Source organism: Lepisma saccharinum, chromosome 10 (genome assembly GCF_977018435.1).
Source record: "Lepisma saccharinum chromosome 10, izLepSacc3.1, whole genome shotgun sequence".
In the NCBI taxonomy this organism is placed as follows: domain Eukaryota; kingdom Metazoa; phylum Arthropoda; class Insecta; order Zygentoma; family Lepismatidae; genus Lepisma; species Lepisma saccharinum.
In genome coordinates, this window is record NC_139238.1 from 63,513,094 (window position 1) to 63,538,432 (window position 25,339).

Here is a 25,339-nt window from a genome sequence, read left to right on the forward strand (position 1 = left end):
GCTACATACTTTCCTATTTATTTTCTTCCTTCTTTGATACCCGTGCTTTCGTCTTTCCTGCTTTATACATGCTTTTATTACTTTGATGCAGTCCTCCACTTGTTTGTACTGCGCTAGTGTTAATTCAACTGTAGCTTTCACAATTTAGATCCTTGGTGATTTCTTTATATATGGTCCTGAGCCTACCAATGCGTTTCTTCCTTCAATTATTGTTTTTTAAGATTCCGGCGCGCCCTCTTACCATGGCGCCCTGTCTCGAAAAGGACGCCGAAAAGATGGACTCAGTATACAGAATACACCCTTGCTGCAAGAACAGTCAATAATCTGTTATCTTCAACTAACACATCTTTTACACACGTAAATTTTAGATGACACTTTGGCAATGAAGACGCTCTAAATATATCAAGCTTGTATTTTTTGACCATAGATGGCGGCACGAGATTAAAAGTTTTTCTTGGTTAGAAACGTCAAGAAAAACTAAAAAGTTGATCATTATTTTACACACTTTTATGCAAAGATACAAAGATTCTGAGTTCTGAAAGATATGAGAAAAATGCTAGGTATAAGTGATTGGATAATAATCATTTACAGTTTGAATCCAGCTCTTCTGAACGAATAGCTTCTTCACGAATTCGTAAGAAAAGCTCTCAAGAAGTTGAAGATATAAGCTAATTATAATTTATTTTCTCCTGTCGATTTGTACCTCCCATGTCGTTATTTCTAATTGTCTAGCCTAATGCAATACTAACCTTGCAGATCGGTTAACTTTTATGTAGGGGACGGATGATATCTTATTCAGGTCCAATGAAATTCGACCCTCCTATTGATGCTGGGTCTCGTGCGGGGCACACCCTGTTTGCATCAAATGACAAAACTAAGTTTTGAGAGCTCTAAACCTGGCCCTCCTAACCTAACAATTCCTAGCCTATAATACCGCTTAGGTCTGATAGTGAATATGTGGTTAGGACCAGAGTTAGAGCCCTTAGCATTTAGTTTTGGCGTCTGTTGCAAAGTGGATGTGCCCCGCACGAGACCCATTGATGCTCCCAGTCCGGGATTGGTCTATTCTCTTCGGGAATCTTAAATCAACAACCAACCCTTGAACCTCCGCTTGTGGCAAATTGTCATTTTGATGGTTCTCTGAACAATAACTGATAAGAATTCCAATAACGGAATAAGTGAAGAATTAATACAACCTTGGTGACAATGAAGTTCGACCAGAAAGGAATACGTAATTAAATGCACAGAGGCATAGGCGGTGGAATGGGTGACCCGCAGAAGTGACGCATGTGTGTAAGAGGAGGCGTGTGAGCAGGCAAGAATCGTGATCCCAGCATGTTGCACCCAAGGTCACGTAAAGAACGAAAACGGGGAACAATACGCGTGACATTGAACTTCGACCAGGCACCAGACCCATACGGTAAATTCCAGATAGTGGCGCATTCGACGGAAGCATGACGTCACGGACACGATAAGGGAGTTCGCCGTATATAAGCGCGTGCTGTGCACCGAGGAACCGCAGTGCATCATCACCATGGCCAGGGGCAAATCTATTGACAACACCGTGAGGAGAAGAGTGGTGGAGTTGCAACGGGATGGACTCAGTGAACGGGAAATAGGGCGCCAACTGAACTTACCCAAGTCAACCGTCCACTTCATCATCAAACACCACCAAAATACGGGTACTACAGAGCCAGGTAAGGCCCCCGGTCAAAAACGCCTGCTGAGCGTGCGTGACCTACGGATATTTAGGCGCTATATCCAGACCAACAATCATGTTTCTGTGGCCGAATTACGACTGTGGACTCGAGAACGCTTTCACATTGAAGTGTCAACCAGAACCATTCGCCGTTACCTACAGCGATGCGGTTACCGAGTGAACAAGGCGAAACGTAAACCCTTCCTTTCCATGTTGAACAAAGGCAATCGACTACGGTGGGCACGAATGTACCGGGGATGGACATTTCGGCAGTGGAACAGATGTTTTGTGGACGGACGAATCCATTTTCAATGTTGTGTACGGGAATATGCGGAAAACAGTCATTTGTCGGAAGGAGGAACAGAATGAAGCAAAATGTTATGCACGTCGGGTACAGAAACCTGCGTCAGTGATGGTATGGGGATGCATGACGGCATCTGGGGTTGGTCCACTACACGTCTGCGAGGGCATTGTGAATGCACACGCCTATACACGCTTACTGGAGCGGCATCTTCCCACAGTGCGAAGGCACCTGTTCCACAGGCGGCGTCTCATCTTTCAACACGACAATGCCAGGCCTCATACAGCGCGGCTGACAAGAGAATGGTTGACTCGCTATCACGTGCGAACTCTGCCATGGCCACCATCGAGTCCCGACCTCTCGCCCATTGAGAATGTGTGGCGTGTTCTTAAGCGACGTGTGAAACAGAGGGGACCCACGACAGTGGCTGCTCTTATCGCCTGCCTGCAGGAGGAATGGCACCGCATCGATGTGGAATACCTTGAACGACTCGTCCGCAGCATGCCCCGACGCATTGCCACAGTTATTCGCCGACGGGGCGGCGTCACACCATGGTAAACAGGATCCCCTCTAACAGTGGTCGAACTTCAATGTCACGTTGTTGTTGAGTTGGTGTTTTAAGTCCACTTTATGCACAGTAAGGCTAATCGGGACTGGACCTACAGTTTAAAGTGGGATCCGAACCACTTGTGCCTCCACCGGGTATCGAACCCGGGACCCCTTGATTACAAGGCAAGGACGCTACCACTGCGCCATGGGGGAGGCCCCTTCAATGTCACGTGTAGATGGACGAAAATGTTTTATTTTGTGTGGACACCATACATTGCTGCGTTGCAGCGGAAATTTATGTTTTCCTTTGTTCCATGTAGCCTGCTGAATAAAATATGTTCAGCATATGCATGTGTTCTCCTTCTTTCACAACGCACTCCTATATTTGTGACCGGTCGAACTTCATTGTCACTAAGGTTGTATAAACAACCTGTGTTATGCTTTCATCATAATGAATTACCACAAATAATAATAACAATAATAAAAAATAAAACAAAGAAGAAAAAAAGCATGCAGATGCTAGAGAAAAAGTTTTTCTCCTGAGTTTTGTGTGCCGAGAACTGTTCATTTTGGACAGATTATGCTTTCAACTTGATTGCCTTTTAAAATCTGTTTCTGTTGCATGTTTTCTTATTTCCTTTTTGTGTAATTCTTACACCGTAGTAAACCTGTTGTTTTCCACATAATTATGGGTGGTCGTGCATGAGATACACCATCAGCGACAATTACTTCTCCTTAATTACAAGGAGACGTAAGCGAACAGAAGCACGGGCGATAACTGGAAAGTCTGCAATTGTCAGTGCAACAAAACTCTCTTGATGATAGGTTAGACGAATAAAGTTTGCAAGAGTGAAATGACCCAAGGACTGTTGCGTAATGCTAGTTCACGTGCAGTAACTGAATCTATGCACTTGTTAAACGACGGAAATTAGAATGATTAACTACCATAATTTTGTTTTGACAAACCGTACGAAATTATCATTGTCTGTTTCTTCTTTTCAAGAAGGATTATAACCTTCAGTGTGCTTGCAACAGGAATATGCGCACTATTATCTTCAGGGATTCCAAGAAAACTCTCATAAGGCAAGTCGACAATGCGTTGATACTTTGCAAGGGAGTGTGCTACTGCTCAGCTTGGTTTGCGTTACTGGCAAGGATGGACGAAAAATTCAAGTCCGGGAGGTTTTTGATAGTATCTCGTGTAATTTTGTGGCCCTTTACGAAGCACCCCGCATTGGAAGTTCTCTTGTGAGTGGGTCCTTACCCTGACAAATGTATCGAGGAAGTCGTGGATAACAACATGGCGAGGCATGTATAAAGAATTGCATTTCACCTACACACGTAATGAAAAGTGTCGTTTCATGAAATATCACCTTTTTACATCAGACTATTTCAGTGACAATCATTCACGATCTTCTGTATTTTTATCAACATCCAAAATTAATATATGCCATGTATTCTCAATGCCAACACGCGTACACTAATCAAACGCCGATTTTTCCAATTTACTACATGGACTATGTCGGCAATTGGAAAGGAATCAAAATATCATTTTATAGTTTTAAGCTTTCAGTACAACAAATATTAACCGCTAACCAACGTATACCAATTAAAGAGTGAGAAATATCACATAATTATAATTATTATACTTCAGAAGAAATGTGGCGTGACAGTCGGCTGTCTCAACTTTGTTTTTTACTTGTGACTTAATTCCACGAGGTTAATATCGTTGATCCAATTTTCGTGGAAAGATGGAGTGGGCTCCAAGAAGAGTTTCTACAACTGGCCACACTACAGATTCCGTTGTTTGAATCCCCTATAAATCCTGTTTCACCAAGATGATGAGAAGTCTTCACGATATCTCGAAAAGGTTTCAGTGCGAAGGACAATTTTCTTCCGCAATTTTCTCTGTAATCCTCACAGGAATAAGATCAAGAATGGGCTGAAATTCTGTTGCCACTAAATTAATATAAGTTTTGGAATCTTCAAAATTATCCTCAAATAACGCGACCCCAATGTTGTCCCTGGAATTTGGAAATGTGACTGATATCTCTGAAAGGTCGTTGGTTGATGAAAGGGTGGGTTTTCTCTATCTTCGCAACCAGACCACCTGCAACGCTATGAGATGAGTTTCGGAATATCCTCGACCCAACTAGTGCCCCTGACCAGATGAAGTAAGCTATTTTTTTATGCTGACACAAAGAATGGGGGAAAATTAACCAGACAACTTGAAACGAACAATTACATGAACATTGCTCCCAGCATACGCACGTTAAACTAAAATATGCACTAACGTCCGAAATATTCATTTATATGCACTATAAAACTTTACCAGAGTAATCCACATCAAGTGAAATGGATAAATCCGCTGAGAGCATATCAATTTTCCTTAAGGAAGAAAACGCAAATATCCGCCCCCTAGTTATAATTTCATAAATATTTTCATCACTTGGTGAATTAATTTTCTTGAATATCCTATCTTGAAAATGCAAATGAAGGAAGAACCATGCTACAATACTGCTTGGGACCACTTTCGCTCGCTTGAACTCGTTTGGATCTCCCACCCTCGAGTGTATACAGGGTGTACCAAAAGTCCCATTACCCCCCCCCCCTTTGAATTGTAGACAAACCTGCAAAATGTTATTTTAACAGCATGCGTATGATGAGAGGATGGTATACCATTAAATCAGACCAATGACCACTATTTACTCCAGAGGATCTGTGTGCACACCGCCATTTTCATGGCACAGTATTATTTGCCTCCAGGTGCGATGTGAAATCCTCCGTAACATAAGATGTCAGATCTGGATTTCGGGGTGACCATTTTAAGAGAATTCCTCAATGATGTGTTCAGAGACAAACGGATTGGACGAGGATCGCAAAATTTACCAGCTCCTTTAGAATGGCCACCCCGAAGTCCAAATCTGACATCTTGTGATAATGCCCTATGGGGGCACATCAAACAGAAAGTCGCCCATAATCGTTATCAGACAACTGAGGAACTTCAAGAAGCTGTTCGCAGTGTGTTTGCTTCCTTCACGACAGTCAAGTTACAGAGGATTTCACATCGCACCTGGAGGCGAATACCATGAAAATGGAGGAGTGCACACAGATCCTCTGGAGTAAATGGTGGTCATTTGTCTGATTTAATGGTATACCATCCTCTCATCATACGCATGATGTTAAAATAACATTTTGCAGGTTTGTCTACAATTCAAAGAGGGGGTAATGGGACTTTTGGTACACCCTGTACAATGGAATATCATTTTAATGTGAAAGTAATCGTAGACACATAAATGTATAATATTCGCCTTGGTAGTTTCATTCCACAATAATCTATTTCATTTTCATATATCACTGTGTAATGGTAAGATAGACTAAACTACATCTAACATGTAGAAGATGACTATGTTCACTTAAGTTTCAATTTCACTGTCTCTTTCACCTCGCGATCCACATTTGAGGGCCTTACTACCACAGACAAATTGCGGTTATACGTGTTCTACTAGGCTTCGAGTGTAAACCGCTCGTTTTTCCTGTTCGAGCGTTATTCGCTCGAGTGAAGAAGCTCTACATTTCGTACGTTATCTAGCGTCGTCCGTGCGAAGTCCTCTTCCTGCAGCACTCTGTCTAGAAAGCCTTCAAATCTAGTTTTCTTCATCTGCTATTTCTATGCTTAATAACATAGGCGTAACTTCGGGGAAGGGGGCTAGGAGACACTCCCCAAACTTCCAGTGTGATTGAAATTTACAAGTTAAGAGTATATTTGTTAACCTCCTGGGACCTGAATAATACCTCTCCCCCACCCTAAATTTAGGTTCCATGTCACGCTGCTGCTTGATAACTCTTGTTGCATGTTGTCGCCTCCTCTATTTAATATCTAAAATGCAGTAAAGAAATAAACGTAAATGTAAATGACAAGTGAACAAATTGCAAACAAGCCTCCAAGAAAATTAATGTTTTCGTTGCACGTGCTTCTTCATCAAATTGATGGAATAAGTATTCGCCTACTTTTTAGCTTTTTGAAGGCCGTTTCATTAAAACTCGTTAACTATGACCTTGTTGCATTCTTTTAGTTCTAGAAAGAACGCATTATCTCATTATCATAATACAAGTGTTAGTCTTGCAAAGGTTGGCAGCCGTTACAATAATTTACTATTATGTGATGAAATTCATAACGCAATTAAAATATGTTAATATGATAAGTTATAAATATCGTTCGAAATTTCAGGTGTCTTTATATGGCGCTTGAAAGCCTTGTAGCATCGTTGTATTTGAGTCTAATATAGCATGGTTATTGCTTAGTTGTGCATGGAACGTTATAATATTTATCATCAACCTATGCCTACATTTACTCGCTATGAAAACAAAATGATTGCAAAAGCAATTTAAATATTAACTAATAAAATTATACACATAGCCTACATGCAAACAGTGGATTTTTTCTGGGAAGAAAGGTTTCGGTATTCTTCATTTGGTTTGTTATTGTATTCATCATAAGAATTACTCAAAAATATTGTGATATGTTCATAAATGATCGTGCATAAATGTGGATAGACACACACACACACACACACACACATACTCACATACATATATATATATATTACACACATTCTTTCTTTCGTTAAAATAAAATGTTATGAGTTTTATTGTCACGAAAAGGTACGGCACAGTTCCGATTAGCCCATCTGTGCATAAATTGTATTTAGAACAAACGAACGAACTCTTTCACCAAATCAAACGTCCAAAGTTACAAAATAAAAATAGGAAACATTTATTGGAATAGCTATTGTTTTCATCGGTTTAAGAACACTCGAATGGTTGCCATATTTTTCCTTTGCCAGTACAGGACACACACTGAACAAATGTTCTAATACACATTATATTATATATTACATTAAATAATAATGGCTGATTGAGTGAAAGAGGTGAAATTAGTGAAAGAATCTAGGAATCTCTCAGCTAAGAGTTTAGTGAAATAGTACAAGTCTAGTGAAAGTAAGGGAGATGAAGGACGATGTATGAGAATTCCCAAGTAGTACGAAGAAAAGTTAGACTGAGAGGAGGAGTTAGGAAAATGCACTAAAATTTTCTCCGTTGTGTGGTATGCACGCACAGCTGTAAAGGGTTATACTTGAAAATAAATTCTATTCTAGTCTATAAACCTTCATCTAAGGTATACCAATCTTTTAATAGTGAAGATATAAAGTACAGAGAGGGTAAAACTGCGAAACGCACGCCAGCTGTTTCCGTACATTTGGCGCTTATTCTTACTGCTTGAGAATTCCGACATTTTTTTTTCTCGTCTTTCTTAATTGTCATTTCTGCGCTTGTCGGATGTTAGTGAAAGCTCTGATGTTGCAAAGAATTGACATGGGAAATGCATAACAAGAATATTACGTTGTTTATGACGTTTTGCAACAGGAACGGTAATCACCCGAGTGGAAGAACACGTGAAAAGTGTCAGCTGTCGACGGATGACGGCTGTAATTTAAAACTTACTCCGGGCCAGTCTCCGAGATTCACTTTCGACTTGTGTCCCCATGTGCTCTACTGGTGAACACAGCCAATCACGGCGATTACAGATGCCATGTCTAAGGTGCAGTGCCGTGCCCAGGATTTTCGAAGGACTGGGGGGGGGGGAGTACGTTTACTTTCTTTTAGTAGTCTGCCCTAATTTTGCCATCTTTCCCTGCCTTTGACGTTTTTTTTTCTTTTATGAGGAATATTTGGCCAAAAAAAGGGCGGGCTTATAATCCCCACAAAACCTTCTCTTAGGCACGCCACTGCCAAGGTGATAGACATTTATTGTAGAACCAATGCGCAACATATCCTTAGCAAACCAAATAGAAGACATAGGCTATAGTGAAAATGAATGTATATTATTTTGCAAAACTATTTAATGTGTTTGAAAGTAACAACGATAACGCTATTAAGCATTGTTTCTATGTTTAATAAAACAGTGACCAAGGCAGAGTTTATTGTCAAATAAACACACATAAACGTGACGTTTCAACCTCATAGCAAGGTCTTCTGAATCAAATTCAAATGAATTTTCTATGAATTTTGAAAAATTTCATTTGATTTTGGTTCAGAGCCTGAAGAAGACCTTGCTAATAAGGTTGAAACGTCACGTTTATGTGTGTTTATTTGACAATAAACTCTGCCTTGGCCGGCGTTCTTGAGTGTTTTACGAAGGTAACGGTACTTTTTGTATCTGTATAAGAATATTGTTCTTCCAACTTTAGAATATGGAAGCACCATGAGCTATTCTTGATAAAGTTGAATGTGTAGAGAAACTTTATTTGGCTGTTATGTATGAAATGCAAAAATAATTACCATAAACATCACTATCCTGAGTGGTTAATGCATTTACATCTACCCGCTTTACAAGAGATAAGAACGACTAGAATAGCCTAAGTTATTTTGTGCATAAGGTATTGTCTTGGCAAATAGTAGTGGATGTTTCTTTACTCAAATGGAATGTAACAAACAAATCATTTCTAACGTCTTTGTACAGGTTACAGGTTTAGCAGCAGATCTTCTTGAATATTACAGTTTGAAATATAAGGAAATATAAGTATGTTGGTTGTTCTTACTATACTATTCTATATTACATATTTTATCTGTGTTTCTTGTACTTTTTATTTGACTCTTAGTGCTGTATTAGTTTTTATACTGCTTAAAAAGTATTGTTATAAATAATATTTTAAATATATATATTAACATAAAAATATGAAAAAATATTGTGGTCTTAGACTTGCAATATAGGGACCCAAATAAGAGACAGGCATCTAATTGGACACTCCACCTACTGACTCATTTTAAAAACAGCAGGAACGTACTGCAATAGCTCTCATGTTACCGTTTTCTGCGTAGATTTGTCGATTGATTGATTTGGTTTATTTTACTTCGCTTTTCTGCCACTTTCGACTAATCGCGAAGATGATGATGAGTGATGATACAGGGTGATGTAATAAAAAGAGAACTCAAAGTATGCAGAACGCACACACTTTATGATGAAATTGATGAAGGGACACAAAGAATGTCCACGCCCAGGCCGGAATTCAAACCCGGGACACCTTACATCGTAGCGCGATGTGCTGTCCACTCGCCCACCGAGGTCGGCATTTTGTAGATCGGTTGCAATGATTGCACCCTATCATCAGTAGCGGCGATTGAGTGCCAAAATTGGGGGCGGCCGGTGAAAGAAAGTTTACTTCCTCTTGGTACATAAGGATTAACTTTAACAGGTCACGGCGGGTAAAAGGGGGGCAACTGCTCCCTCCCCACACACAAATCGCTGCCACTGCCTATCATTAATTCGCACTGTGTAGCTTAACCATGTCTTTAAAAGCAAGAAGGGGTAGAGAAAACTGCCGGCGTCTATGGAAGACTGTTAGAAAGAAATTTACCAAATTTTAAGTCCGAAGATGTATTTAGTTTCAGTTCGCTAAGAAAAATGTAAATCCAACGCTGTGCCTACTTAGACATAAGAATAACGATAAGACATAAGAGCGTCGCTTTGGTCCAGTAAGCATATCGAACACGAACTTTCCTCACTTGGAGCATTGAGAACCCCTCAATAGAATGGGAGAAAGTTGCGTGGGGCAAGTTGATTAAAATATTTCTGCTTCTTCTGAAACTGGGAAGAATACAAAAAAAAAATGTATCTCTGATTAGACGATTAAATTCCTATGCTCTTTCCAATGTAACTGACCATAAAACATCGGTCTTCGCGTACGAGTATCTGTAGAATTATGTAATTTTATGCTCGATGGCTCTTTCGACTTTCTACAAGTAGGTTCACGGGGGAGGGCTGGTTTATGACAGGAGGAAATTAAGAAACGCTTTACAAATGATGACTAATTGCATGTGCTTACAAGCATAAAGAATGCAAATACAGAAGCGTATTTCACTAACCAGCAACATGCAGTTGCATAATGCATTTATTTAGTTTTTGTTTTTGAAAGGTCAGGAATAATGAGCAATTGTGTTGAACACTTTGGCATAATTTCACTTCATCACGATGCATTTATTTAAATTCGTCATGGAGTGACTGCAATACAATGGGATGGGATGGGATGGCTGTAGTTTATATTGGGAAAATTCATAAGTAGTATTCGAGTTTTCGGATCGTTTGATATTGCAGAAATAGCGTGCCCCCGTGGCGGAGTGGTTAGCACATCGCGCTACGACGCCAGGGGTCCCGGGTTCGAATCCTGGCCTGGGGATGGATGTTTGTGAGTGTCCATTCATCAATTTCATCATGTTATCACTCATTCTCATTAGCCAAAAGTGGCACAAAAAGCGAAGTAAAATATAGCAAATCGATCAAATATTGCAGAAATCAAGTAAGTGAACCAGAAAGTAAAAAATGGTTCGGCTCCTGTTGCAGAACCCAATGGAACCCATTAGAATTTATGTGTTCCTGGTCCATTACCAGCCCTGGAAATATCATTCCATGTTTTTAAAATCTGTAAGTTGTAGTATTTCTGATGTAATGCCAAATGAATACATGAACTTGCATAACTTAATCAACTAAAAGTGATATCACCTTCATCCGTTCAAGGATAAAAATATCGAAGTACCTTTCCTCGTTCGATTTTCGCTGACGAAAGTCCACGTGGTGATCGAAGGGGTCAAGAATGCAGCTCATGATGTGAAAAAGCTTACTATCACGCACAACAACATTGTTGCAGCGTTAACAGAAGAATCGCTTTACACAAAAATGAACTTTGGCAAAGTGTGTCATACACAGTAATCTCGTAATGGTTTTGGCACGATTATTAAGTTCGCGACTTTCTATGACACACGCTCTTGTCTCCACTTACGGGATATAGCTGCGTTATTAGCGAAGGTAAGCTGTTGAACTCGAGCGCCGAATGAAAAACAAGAGGTTTTTTTTTTTTCTGCTGAAGCATGCACTTCAGTCGCGATCGTATCGTATGAAAATGTTACTACATGCGGCAGCGAGTTGCATGATCGACAAGGGAAAGCTGTCCGTTGGTAGCAAGGTAGCAAGTGACATTTAAGCGGGATATATTAGTGTGGTAAGACTGGTGGTTGGACTTTTAAACTCTGTCTCAATCACTTCCCCGTGCAGAGGTGTGAAGCACTGACAGTGTGATAAATGCTCTCTTTCAAACAGTTGCAGTTGAAAAGTGACTCTTACCTTCCGAGTGTAATATGAAAATGTCTAATGGTGAACCACTACATCTAATATAATCACAAACAGAAGCAGTTCAATTTATTGTTTTTAGCCAGACGAAATCTTCGTTGGTAATGTTGAGAGATCATTTTTCTAAAATATGTCTAGCTTTATCCAGTTTGCAAACTCAATAGTCATATTTGTAGAGAGAGTACATCTCTCTGCCCCCTCTCTCTCGCTGTGTGTGCAAATTATCCATTGCCATATGCATTCAATACCCTCTTTATATTTCAAAATCCAGCACGGGTGCCGACCTCCATAGCGGAACGCTCTACAACGCCAGGGGTTCCGGGTTCGAATCCCAGCGTGAGCATGGATGTCCTTTGTGTGTTCCTTCATCTATTGCATCATATCATCAGTCATCCTCATTTTCGCGTTTAGCAGGGGAACAAAGTAAAAGGCAATCAGTAAATTAAAATGTAGCCCAAGTGACAGTGTGTGGGATTTGAGGGCTGTAGGTTGCAGTATCGGTCTGTTTGTGGGTATTTAATGCCGCTTTTCTACCTCTTGAGACGATCATGAACTGTTGAAATTGCTTACATAATAAACATCAATGCATGGTTAGGTTTCAAACCTGGAACATTTTTTTCCTGGCTGGCGGCCTTAGAGTTCCTTCATACCAGGCCACCAAATGACACCAGCCAGAGGCAGGTTTGTGGACAGTCTGTGGCATGTAAGATAGGGGCTTTACATAGGATAGTGGATGATGCATCTGTGGACAGCTTGTGGGTCCACATACACACTGTACAGACACCCATCAAACGTGCCGTTGAGCGACCCTGTGCCAAAGTGTACAGCTTTTCTTCATATTCCGTGTTTATGAAAAATACGACGCACAAGTCAGACTTACATGGCGGTCTAACAAATATCAGTTTAAGGAACCGACTCAGACCAACTCACCTCCCATATATGTCGCACTGCGATCAGTGGTAAATTCTCACGTGTTTATTGATTGTCTTATCCCGAAAGAATGCAAGTTGAGGCAGACACACATGCTGCTAACTACCGCCCCACATAGCTTTGGCATTAGTCTTTTGGCCGATCAAGCATTCCTAACGCGTACGTACTTTCAAGGTATACAACGAGTCAGCTGATGAAAGACCAGCTTCCACAACAACCACACCCAATGAAAGAAGGAAGGAAAAATACCGGCTTCTACCCAAGCTCCTCGCTTATTGTATTGCATTCAACGGAGGACTCGTCAACTAAAACAGAAGCCGTTTCACGGATGTTCTTATCTCGTCTCTAAGAATTTAACTCAACAATGTGACAGAGAGAGCATATTAAATATCTAAGTCTCTTTCATAGCTTTGTTAAGTTCGTTCAAGATAACGTTTAGATGTAGTTAGCTCAAGAGAAAAGAAAAACCTTATTCAGATTCTTAAGGGCAAGAATTGCGTGCAATTGTAGCCATTTTTGAAAGCTTAGCTAGTACTAAACACATTGTCTAGTTTAATTTGCAAAATCAGTAGCTCATGTCAACCAATTTGCTGACATGGTCAGTGTTTTAAGGAAAGAAAAGACTGAATATACGATAATGAAGAATCTTAAATTAACAACCTTTTGCATTCAACAGACCCAACCCCAGGGAGATGCAGCGCATATAAAAAACCTATTGCTCCAACCATGCAGAATAGTTCAGATTAATTCGAGAGTTTTCGATAAAACTGAAACCTTAGTGTCACGTGGTGATTTGCATGGTGAAATCAAATACTATGATACTTAATAAACCATTAATTCTTATCTGGGACGACAGATAAGACTGGTCCCCTCGACGCCCCTATTAGAGCGGGAATATCTCTCTAATACCTTTCCAGGCCTCCCGCATACAAATTGTCAACATAGGTAGTTAAAATATATTGCCGTATAGGAGTCAATTTTAATATAAACTTTTTCAAGAAAATAACTCAAATTTCACCTGCCAGAATACATAGCCTACTATAGAAGGATGTAACTTTGCAGTGGAACAAATGAAAGAGATGTTGAAGTTATTGTGAGCATATTTTCACACTGACAATCTAAAGATAGTTCTGATCTGTCTACTGTGTAGCGCTACTATACGAATCTGTCTTGAGAGCATTTGAAAACATATACTTCGTGTTATTTTACACTACTCTTTTTACACTGGTCATGGAGACTGTAAAGCATCAATTTTGGGGGAAGGGGATATAAAACGTTTTAATAACATATTTTCAAATAACTATTGGTTTTGTGTTTTGTTTGAAAATAGTACTTTCCTACAGCATCAAATTAGCCCAGGCAGTGGTGACGATTAGGGGGGAGGGGGCCCATTTTTTGCCACTTTCGCCCATGCACTATACCAAATCTTATGTACAAAGGTAAATATACTGTCTTTGCCCCCCCCCCCAGTTTTGGCACTTTGCCCCCCCCCGGTTTTGGAACCCAATCGCCGCCACTGAGCCCAGGTGATGAAATTTAACGGTGATGACCAAAACTGATGTCATGGAAACTCAACATGATTATTCAATGTCTTCCTCAATATTTCAGAATTTTAAAAGTATACAAATGAAGGTAGTTCTTGCAAATACCTGCAAAGTTTCATACAATACAAACTAAATGTTCGTTTTTTAATCAGAACTAACAGATCAGAACATCATGCAAGGCATATACAAAGAATGCCCTGCGTTCTAACAATCCACATTGTTTATGAGTTCATTGTTATTCCATAGAGCGATGCGTCCAGCATCGCTTTAAGATGCAGCGAATGATGCATAGTTCAACTGGTGCTCAATGTCCTAAGAATGATTAACGATTGCTCGTGGAGATGCAGCAAAGGTGAACTTCACGATTGTTCCATTGTACTGCTTAAATTCTGCTTTGTTCGTCATCTCAACCTATACTTCGCAGAATTCAATGCAAAAGAATAAATAAAGTCCTTAGCAAACATGTAAAACTATATAAATCTCTTTTTATCACAGTACACATGTTTTGTTTGGTATTAAGGAGTATGTTAAATGTGACTGTCCCCGTTTCTCCCATGATCTTCCCTGTCATTTTCATCCGCTTTGTTACTGCATACAGACTATGTTAACAATGGCAATGACTATCATTGATAACTTATGTGCAATAATATAGTTTTTCTTTTCAATTCGCTAATAAAGAAAACTTCAAAGAACTCATTCACGTTTCCTAAATGGAAAACTCTTGTAGACTAAAGGAAGGAACTAGAAATTGCGGAAACTTCAAAAACAATTGAAGACAAGAAAACTTGTCGTTCAATGTCTATATAAGGGGAAAATATGTAAAAAGTTGAATTTATCTAAATACAGACATATATATAAACAAAGTTAACAATAGTAATAAGTACAGAGTTACACATGATCGTACAGAAGAATCATTTATTAGAATCGACAGTCCAACACATTAGAGTTTCCATGTAAATTCCATGTCGTTTACAAACACATAAATAGGATATGTGAATGTTGACTTCATGTCACAATGGTTTTCCAACTTCAGCAATCAACAAATATGTTCAATTGAAATGACATTTACACTTCAACTAAATAGCAAATCAGTAAACGTTTTGGAAATCAAATTACGTATAAAACTACAAAGAATGTAAAAGCGAAGAGGAACTTTAATTTACTCGTAGAAGCTACATCAATCTAGGTTCCAGGTTTTCTAGCCAAGAGTAACAAGAAATATGGTTCCAGTTTCTGTGAAACGGTAAATAATGAAACAATGCGAAGTTACAAATTTCATTAAGCATTAATTCTGCGTTAAGGACTTCGTTAATTTCACTTACCTTTATCCCAAAAGATCTGGAACTTCACCTTCTACAGGAGAATGAATGTCTAAGGGATGATACTTTGGGAAGAAACTGCATGCACGTGTATAGGAAAGCGTATGATAAGCCTCCATTAAGGAAGAAAATTTGCTAATTTTACACGTACACATTCCTCATATGATCATGATAATCGTACCTTGAATCAGTTCTGCAAAGACCACACGCACAGAGCTTACCCGGCATGTTATCAAATGCAGGATCTGATCTGTTTACCCGAAATATGGTGATTCCTCGCAATGGATTGTGGGTGAAGTTCCTCGCTGAATATCATCCATTTATTGAATGTCACGCTGACAAGAGGAACAAGATTGTGCAACTTTCAAGGTGTTCTGAACCACAACTGGACAATTAACAATTTCCAACCTGACTAATGACACATAAATGTCTGTCTGTCGCTCTTAATTGCGTCCTCTTTTATGCGACCTTCGAAACCTTTTATTCTTTTGTTTTCCGCTATTTTTCTCTCGGATATATCATGTTTTGTCGAAGGTAATTTCAATTACTAGTTCTTTGTGCTTCCATCTTAGAAAAATTGATGGTTCGGTTTTTGTTGTATTTAATGGATTGCATAGGGAAAATGCCCCACTTCCTCGCAGACGACATGATCACGAAAGCTTATTCATATGTATTGTTTTCTCAGTTTGTAGCACGAAAGAATTCCTGTAGGCCATGCCCCTTAATAAACATTTCAAAGCAACGCTAATGATAGAAGATTAGCAATACTCATCTGTGCATGATATTTTCAAGGTTCGGCATTTTTTAATGTTTTTAATAACCGATTCGTGCTTTTCAGTGAAGTTGTATTTTTGCGCGTGTGCATTTTGAGCATTAGGTAGGGATACACGCGATATGTAATCACGACCAAGAATAAGAATGTCTTGAAGTTTAGACCAAATGAATTTAGAATGTGAATAGACTAAAAACTTTGACATACTAGCAACCTTAGTATGTGGGTACTAATGATACTCAGTATGTGGGCCATTCGGCGTTTTATTGCTGACAGATACTAGAACAAACTAACAACTTATAGGTAAGTTTATATTGTAATAATGCCAGTTCCTATATATGATACGAAAAATAAAGTATAATTTATTTGATTACTGATTCTAACACACAAATGGAAAAGCTAATAAGAATATTTACAACAGATAAATTTGTTATCTTGCAGATATTGCAGTCCACGAATTGAATATTTGTAACTTTAATTATTTCTTAAATACCCAAGGGTCGACGTTTTATTGTTCGCAGTAAACAGTAGTTACCGATTTGTTTCGATTCTTGAACGGGAAACACCAATGTCCGGTCCAATTCGCAGTTCTTTCAACTCACTTCACATGTGGCTTAAATTTGTATTTGCTAGATGTTCATACCCATCTTCTTATCTATAGCTTGATTACTTTGAAGAATTATTGAATTACTATTTACAATTACTGACCGTTTTGTGGTAAATGATTGTCTAAATTTTAAACATTTGGAAAAGACTAAATCAGTATTAGGTGAGAAAAGCAACATTTACGAATTTTCCTTTCACTTGAACTATTTTAAGAGGAAATTTCACTTTTCCTGTAATTTCTCTTCAATTGTCTGCATTCTCACAATGATAGCCTATTGCTTGTATGAAGCCAAGCATTTTCCCATTTCAAGGTATTTCTAATGTTCAGCCCACCTCCGTGGCGGAGTGGTTAGCACAGGACGCTACGACGCCAGGGGTCCCGGGCTCGAATCCCGGTCTGGGTCTGGGTGTTCTTCGTCAATTTCATCATATCTTCACTTCATATCTTCACTCATCCTCATCTTTGCGATTAGCCAAAAGTGGCAGAGAAGCCAGTAAAATGAGCCAAATCAATCACATTCTAATGTAAAAGTTCCAAATTGTCTCTCATGTTCAGTCACTTTTCTTTATGCAATGAAGAGTTGGAACAAAAACCCTTTCTACCAGCAGAGGTACAAATTATCGTCCAAACATACGGGTGTAAAATAAAAGCTAACGAAAATATCGAGGAAAGGTGCTTGTACGTGACTACGAAGCATACGTGGGCTACGTAATTTATTGTACGTACAAAGTGATGATTTGTATGAACCTTGCTACTACAGCAAACATTCTTCTTTGTATGAAATATTAACCTTTGTTGCATTTTACATTTTTATTCGAGAAACAGAATAAAGAAAGACAAGAAAGATCATAAAACTATCCAGATAATCAAGAAATATTAACGTCACTACGTTAGTGTTCTAAGTTGTAATTTGAAGTTACTTTGTTGTATGTTTTTCATGCAGATACCATCTTATCTTTCTTCCATCTTTTTTAATATCGAATGGAAGAACTCCAACGGAGTTTGCGTGCATAATTTAATATGTAATGTACAAATTAAGTTTCCGTAACGTAATACAAAATACTAATAAATACCGTTACTAATTATTTTTTGTTTATTTCAGGTAAGATTGCAAACATCTGTGTTGGTCCTTGTTCGAGTGGTGAGTACAGATCACACTTGACATTTTAAAACTTGCTTGCTCTTAATTGTACGTATGTGTGAAACTTCAAATTTGAAATTGAATTTCTTCGATATACAAGAAGGGAATCAGATTCTTGAACAGCACATGTACTGATTATTGTATCCATGTTTTCAATACACAAAAGGTGTCTGAAAACCAACATTACTCTACCCCAGTTCCGTGTCAATTTATCTGTAAAATATTGGTTTTAAGAACAACTTTCTCATTTCATGATGTTTTTTTTTTGTCATGGATAACCAGCCAGCCAGATACAACACCTTTTCAAAGTACAATGGCCATAAAAGAATCATATTCATTACAGTAAAGATTGCATTTTACCTTACATTGTTGAACAAAAATAATGAATATTAAAAATGTACTACAAATTTAACCTTACTCTAAAATATGTAATCCTTTTAAAGCTCTTGCGTCCAAATGTAAATAAGTTCATTCACTGGTCAAACTACGTATCGAAAGAAACGACAAAGTATTCATGAAAATTAAACTCTTTAGGGGGAAGGACATGTGAATAGAAGCCTCCAGTTATGTGCTAATGAATGGAAGGAAGTTAAACAAAATTGGGGGGGCAAAGAGGGTATATTTCCCTTTGTAGATAAGGTTTAGCACAGTGCGGGGGCAAAAGTGGCGAGAAGTTGGGGGGTCGGGGCAACTGGCCCCCTCGTCGCCACACCTATTCGCCGCCACTGTCTACCAGATGTTCCGATTTAGTCGGGTCTTTTTTTTTTTCTGAATCCCAATTTTTTCTCATACCTATCGGACGTAAAAGGTTCTGTTTTTTTGTTAGCCCATATTCAGACATGTTATCTGGTATTCTTTTTTTTACAAGAATTACTGCTATTACGTATCATAAAATTATTTCGTATTTTAAATAGTCTGGTTACCGAATTTCTCGGTTCGAATACCGGCCTGGGTATGGGTGTTATTTGTGTGTCCTTTCACCAATTGCATCTAATCATAAATCATCCTCATCGTGGCGATTATCCAAAAGTGACAGAAAATGACGTAAAATAACGAAGTTAATATAATTTGAATTCCCTGTTAATATAATTTGAATTCCCTATGTGCTTGTGTTCCTGTACATAGAGTGTCTCAGAAACATGCGGAAAATGTCCTCTTCTATTAAAAACAAATCTGGGCATAGATTTGTGATTGTCCGCTATCAGATTCGTTCCTTGGGGCGAGTTTTCTAAAAAAAAGTCTTGATATCACGTTCTAAAAATACAGTAGCCTTAATCATAACCTACAAACACACAGAGAAACTTAACAAGAAGGGACTTTATTCTGAAGGTACCCTAAAGTGACTTCTGAGCATCAGATATTTGATTTTGAGATCTTCAGCAGATTCTGGTGGTTTTGTTATCGGCTGGTCGCCATTCCCCTCACGCAGAACATGCTTCTGCGAAAATCACCCTTTCCACGCAACCCACATGTCGACTCTCCTGCATGCAGTTAGACAGGATGACAGGAAAACGTCCATTCCAGCAGCCTTGGGCGTATCCACCTGCATTCCTTGATTCAGAGGCATGTGACAGCGTTGTCAGATTTAACGTCTGGAAATAAATCATACCCACATAGATAATATTTTTATAACATTTCAAGAAGAAAGAGACGTTGACATTTTCGGAAAGAAGGAAATGATCCGTCACTTCGTCGTGGACAAATATACTTCAAAACAATTGTAATGTAATTCTACATTCCCAGCTTGTATTTGTTCTACTGAAGTAAAACGTTTTGACAACCATGAAGTGTTGATGTTAGTGTACCGACATGGACAGTTCTGAGTTGCAATAATCCCCACTGTGAATCAATGTGATCGTTACAACCCAGAAGTGTCCGTGACTGTACCACAGCATAAAAACAACATTCATGAATTACGCTTCAATAAGTAATGTAACTTATTTTATGCACTAAAGGATTAAACACACAATTTTCTCACTTTTCTTGCACAAATCACAACAGAATTTGTCCAGAATGTTTTCTTGAAACTATTAATAGACACTGTTCTGTTTCTCGAGTTTTGTATTGAAGTAGTTTTCTTCCTACATGTAGTACCTTCTAGTGTAAAACCATGTAGATTGTACAGTCACCGACAAAAAATAGAACATCTACATCCTTAAATACTCGCTTCCCTTGCCTAACTCTACTGTGATAAGTGGATTTTAATAGCAAAAATTTTCAATGGCAACTCTTACCATCGCCGTTGAGATAGGCAACACACATAACGCTTTGCAGGGAAGTGAGTATTTCAGGATCTAAGTGTCACATTTTTATTGCTGGTGACTGTACATCAGATAAAAATGTATAAAAACAGTGCAGGAATGCTGAAAGATTAAAAACACAATTTTCCCGCTATTGATCAATTGAACGTATTAGCTAGATTTCGTTTCCAATGACTAAAGATACAGATATTGTTATCGATTCTTGAACAAGAACCAGTCCCTAATTTAGGGGCTTAGGGGCTACAGCCTTGTGTCCCCATCTGCAGGGACGCCTCCAATAGGGAACCACTGCTTTGTAAAGGGCTACAATACGGAAAATGAGATAGATATTTGAAAAAATATATTAAAAAATATAACTAACCATTCGACATAACTTTGCCAAAAGTTATAACTGAAATTGGATATGGTCGGACAGGAGCTCATCATTATGTTATCCCCAGGCCTCCACACATATGAATCGGAGCTTGAATATAACAATTGATGTTGTTAAGAATATTTATTAATCTTGGGAATGGGGTATTCCTCTATAACTATCCAATATCAATCTAAGTAAATTGCCGTAAAGTTTGAACCGACAATTCCCAACAAATATCGATACATCGGTCAGTATCTACATTTTATACTAGACTTTTCGAATTATTTCTTTCGGTTATTCTGACGAAATTCTAATAAACTGATTTTCATTTCATTTATGAAATGCATTTCGAGTATGAAAATAAAAAATAAAAAATTATATTTGTCTAATTTGAACTGAACGGTGCCAATTTCAAGAGGGAGGGTGGGGTGGTTCACTATTTTCATTCCCCTCTTCCCCTACTCACGATCTCCATCATAGGTCCTTTTAAATATTACAATCCCAGATGCGAAACCTATAGGCTGTAACCTTTTCATTCCAAGATTGTACTTTCTTCCTTTATTGTGTGACACACATACACACACCGGTTTTCAACAGTATGTGTTTTCAAGGTCAACAAGAGAATAGCTATAAGTACAAGGACATCGCTAACAAACTGAATGTATGTACTACAGTGTAAATCTTGACCATCAAAATAGTTGATTTCTAATTTACAAAGTTTTGTGACGTAATGATGCTTCTTAAATCCACACCTACCCGGGGCAGTTTTGAAAGCTAGTTTACCTTGTTTTTTTGCCGGGGCAGAAAGCCAAAAATAAAACAACGGAAAGCACACAAGAGTTACAGCACTATTTTCAAGCGGAGAAAGTGACCCACCACATGTGGAACGAACGGTAGCCTGACAAGCCTAGGAGCAACTCCCCCCTCCCCCTCAATCCTCCAAGAAGCCCGTAGGTCTTGTTCCAGCGTGTGTCCGTTACTTGAGACGGCGTTGTTTGAAGTGACACAGCAGCACTTTCCATTTCTAAAGTAGCTGGCTACAGAAGTCGCTTTTACCATCCAGGGAGCTGTGATTTTTTTCTTCTTCTTTTCTTTTTGTATCCTAGAGATCACACGCGCTGTGAATAGTTAATAGACTTCTGTCCCTTCCTTTTTACGGCTCCAGTGAATGATCTGCAGGGTATTTTTTTTATTCTAATGATGCTGAATGAACATTGTGACCATCGTAACTTGATTTAAATCTGATCTTTGTTGTTTAATTGTGGGAATTGCATTTTGTCAGAAAGTGTTGATAAATACCTCTGCTTCTACTCAGTAATCTATAATTAAATCTATTTTCTCTTTTTGAAAGATAAGAGAAACTAGTCCTTGTTTGTCTACAGCAGCAGCTTTCTCCCCTAGTTGTAACATTCGCACGCAGATCCAAATTTCTAACTAGTGGACGTTATTCAAATGTTGGCACTGCCGCAAAATGCTAGTCATATTCCCAATTTCGTAAGCCAGCCAGAATTCATACTTCGTAGATGCGAGTTCTGGATTCGAATATAACTAAACAGTGGCGTGCCAAGGGGAGGAGGAGTTGTGGGGGGTCAAAACCTCCCCTGTGTGTTCCAGTATTTATAAAAACAAACAAAAACAACGTCAAAGGTAGGATAATATGTAGTGTTGTCCACGGGACGAGACGGGACAGGCTTTTTAAAAATCGAGACGAGACGAGATTGACCATGTGTCATGAGACAAACGAATATTTTCGAGACGAGACAGCATTTGCACGAGACGAGACAGGCCAAAGTCTCGTCTCGTGGGCAACACTAATAATATGGCAAAACGAGGGCTGACTACTAAAAGGAAGTACAAAGTACACGTACCCCCCCCCCCCCTTTCGAAAATCCTGGACACGCCACTTGAACGTGTTTCAGTTAGACACTGATCATTGTTAGAGCCCGGATATTTCCACAGTACAGAAGTTACGAGTTACAATTTTTGAGTGCGTCTGCACGTGCGGCTATTTTGCACCCTTCAAAGCGTACGAGGAAAATTCTCTTATCTAAAAACATTACCTCAAAGTTTAAAATTGGTGTAAGGAACCTCTTGAGAAAAGATAGAAGTACAAGGTTGTAAATGTGACCTTCATAGAACAAACACAATACATTAAAAAGGTAAAAAACTTCCTCATAGACAGTGGAAGAGACCCGCTCTTCTCAAAAATGCTGAAAACATTTCTAAAACACTGTCATCATCTCCCAACATGGATGATAAATCGTTGGAAGGTCAGAAGAAAGTAAAACCGGCACAATCGAGAATAATATGCTGAACCACCTTAAAACAGCATTACACACACGACACATTGCAGGGTTCAACCACTTCAGCAAATGACCGTGGGTGAGACGGCTGTGTCCAATTCTAAGACGAGTTAAAATTGCATCTTATCGACGGGAGAGACAGTTCGAAGAACGCGATGCACCAATACACGAAGCTTGTTCCCTGTTCCAGGCTTCGGCCGACTAATAATCTCGATACGGAAGATTCCATGTTTGATTCCCGATCAGAAGCGTGACTGTTCTTATGAGAATCCCCGTTATCAGGAATGCAGAGCAATCTTGTTGACGCTATGAGACTTTTCTATTATTTCAGATTAGAAGAGATATTATTTTTAAAAATCGTTATTGAAAAATATTAAATAATGTATAAATATATAATAGTGCTTCAGTAAACAAAAAATATTAACAATTTTCTGTATGCATAACGTTATGGAAGTATTAACATTTCGATGAGAGAATGTTGGAAAGTTGATCTGCAGTCGCGGCACCATATTTGTTTCCCACGATTCCCTTAATCGATCACGTTCATCACCGTCTGTGAGTGATGAAAGTGGTGAGCTGTGATGGACCCTTACTGATGTCTGTGATGAAATAATGAATGGAAATGATGACACCGATGAAATTATGAATGCGCACACAGCATACATTTTACGGCATGTTCCAGAAATCTTAATGTGTGTTTAAATTCATATTTTGACATTTAAGAATATAATTTGCGTTCATATCTTAGCGCCATGAATCCCATACAAAACATAACCTCGTTGCCTGAGGAGTATGTGAAACTCGGGGGCAAAGGACAAGGCTCCAATTAAACCCTTTTTGTCGTCTGAAGAAAAGTGCAGGATGTTGCAGTCAACTAGCGAGTGAATACTTATCAAACATTCTTTCCTGTCCGCTTTCGTTCCGCTGCAAAAGCAGAAAGAATGCAAAGTTGCGCAGAGCATTTCGGATAATGGTAACCTTGAAAAAGGTCGGAGTCTGAAGCCAACGACTGCTTGCGGACTGTCCCAATAACTCCTGCGGGCGGTTTGGAAGGGACAGGAATTGCCAAAGAGCTGCACGACTCGGTATCAATCGCGCCGCCCGTTTCTTTGTGCTAGCAACGGACTGGTTCTCGTTTGGAAACAATTTCCAAAGATTGTGATCTTATCGTGATGTGACTGATACTGAGTGCTGGAAAAACTTTTTGGAACGAATTGGGAATTTCCTTTCAGCAGATCTACACGAGAAGTGTAGAAGCTGCCGGTCACAACTCACGATGCAGTCAGTTGCAGTCAGTTGCACTTTTTGCAACATAAAGTGAAGCAAGTTTCCACTTTTTCGGGAGTGGGATGGAATTCGTGACACTATATGCTGGAGCCTAATTATTGGGAGAAGGGCCTATAATTTCCTCTCTGTCGGAACAAAGCAACCCTGATAAGCTGGTTGATTTTCATCTCCGTCGATAGAGGTGAGATTTTTAGCGATGAAGGAAGTTATCCTCCGAAAAAAGAAGATATGAATAAATAATTGCCAAAGCCACCATATGGATGTTTGTGTTTGTCCTGAATGAGAACTGATATAAAAGAAAATTAGAGAAAGAGAGTGACAAGAGAAACTGCCGCTCAGGGATTTGCCTTTATGAAAAAAGTCAGTATGGTGTCTCACTGCTACGCAGGAGACTCGAGTTTCGATTCCCGAGATCGGTAATCTAAGGATGGAAATATTCAGACCTTGTCCCTGCATAAAGCGGCTTGGGGGCTCACCCAACCTCAAATAAATGGATGCCTGGGACAGCCCTGTGGGTAGAGGCGGTTGAAGCGGCAGGCTGATCTTGGATCACACCACATCCACAAGTTGCCGAGATCAAGAATGTGCGTGGGGATCTATCAGCAGGGGTGCCTATTCCCCTCCCGCGCAGGGCCAATAGTGCACGAACCTCCCCCCAGATCATATTACATTCTTTCTAAAGTATTTAATTACACAATGTGTCTACTACTATCACATTACTAGCAGTCACTGGCTTACGTAGGGGAGAGCTCATGGGGCTACAGCCCCTCCCGAAATTTTCAGAAAAAAATTCAAATGGCAGCAGTAAAGAACTCGGAAAAAAAACCCACAGTGGTATGTGCAAACTTCTCTTAAAATGATCTTAACTCACCATTTTTACCTTTGAACAATTCTTCAACGAAGGTTAAAATGTTAATTGCGAAATATTTTTATCGCGCTTCCCCTAGAGCACAGCTATGTGATATCCACTTTTTCAATTCCAGCCCACTCAGAAAAAAGTCCTGTGTATGCTAGTGCTTAGAGTCACCTAAATTAAATATGGTACACTTAGCAGCAAAAGTGACTTGGAACCCAATAAAGTAAAGGC

The 25,339-nt window shown here is 39.2% G+C and overlaps 1 protein-coding gene and 1 non-coding gene across 3 annotated transcripts in view; one reads left to right on the forward strand and one right to left on the reverse strand.

The window, feature by feature from the left end:
- Positions 1-25,339, forward strand: part of LOC145993923 (uncharacterized) — a 285,429-nt gene that overhangs the window by 143,208 nt on the left and 116,882 nt on the right. The window contains exon 3 of one of the 2 annotated variants that reach the window (XM_083129864.1): positions 18,008-18,046. The exons of the other annotated variant lie outside the window; for it this stretch is intronic. The gene's annotated coding sequence lies outside the window, so the exon portion shown is untranslated. The remainder of the gene's footprint in view (positions 1-18,007; positions 18,047-25,339) is intronic. 2 annotated transcript variants of the gene reach the window in all.
- On the reverse strand, positions 2,691-2,765 carry TRNAT-UGU (transfer RNA threonine (anticodon UGU)). Its single transcript has one exon. It is a non-coding gene; the product is annotated as a tRNA-Thr (tRNA).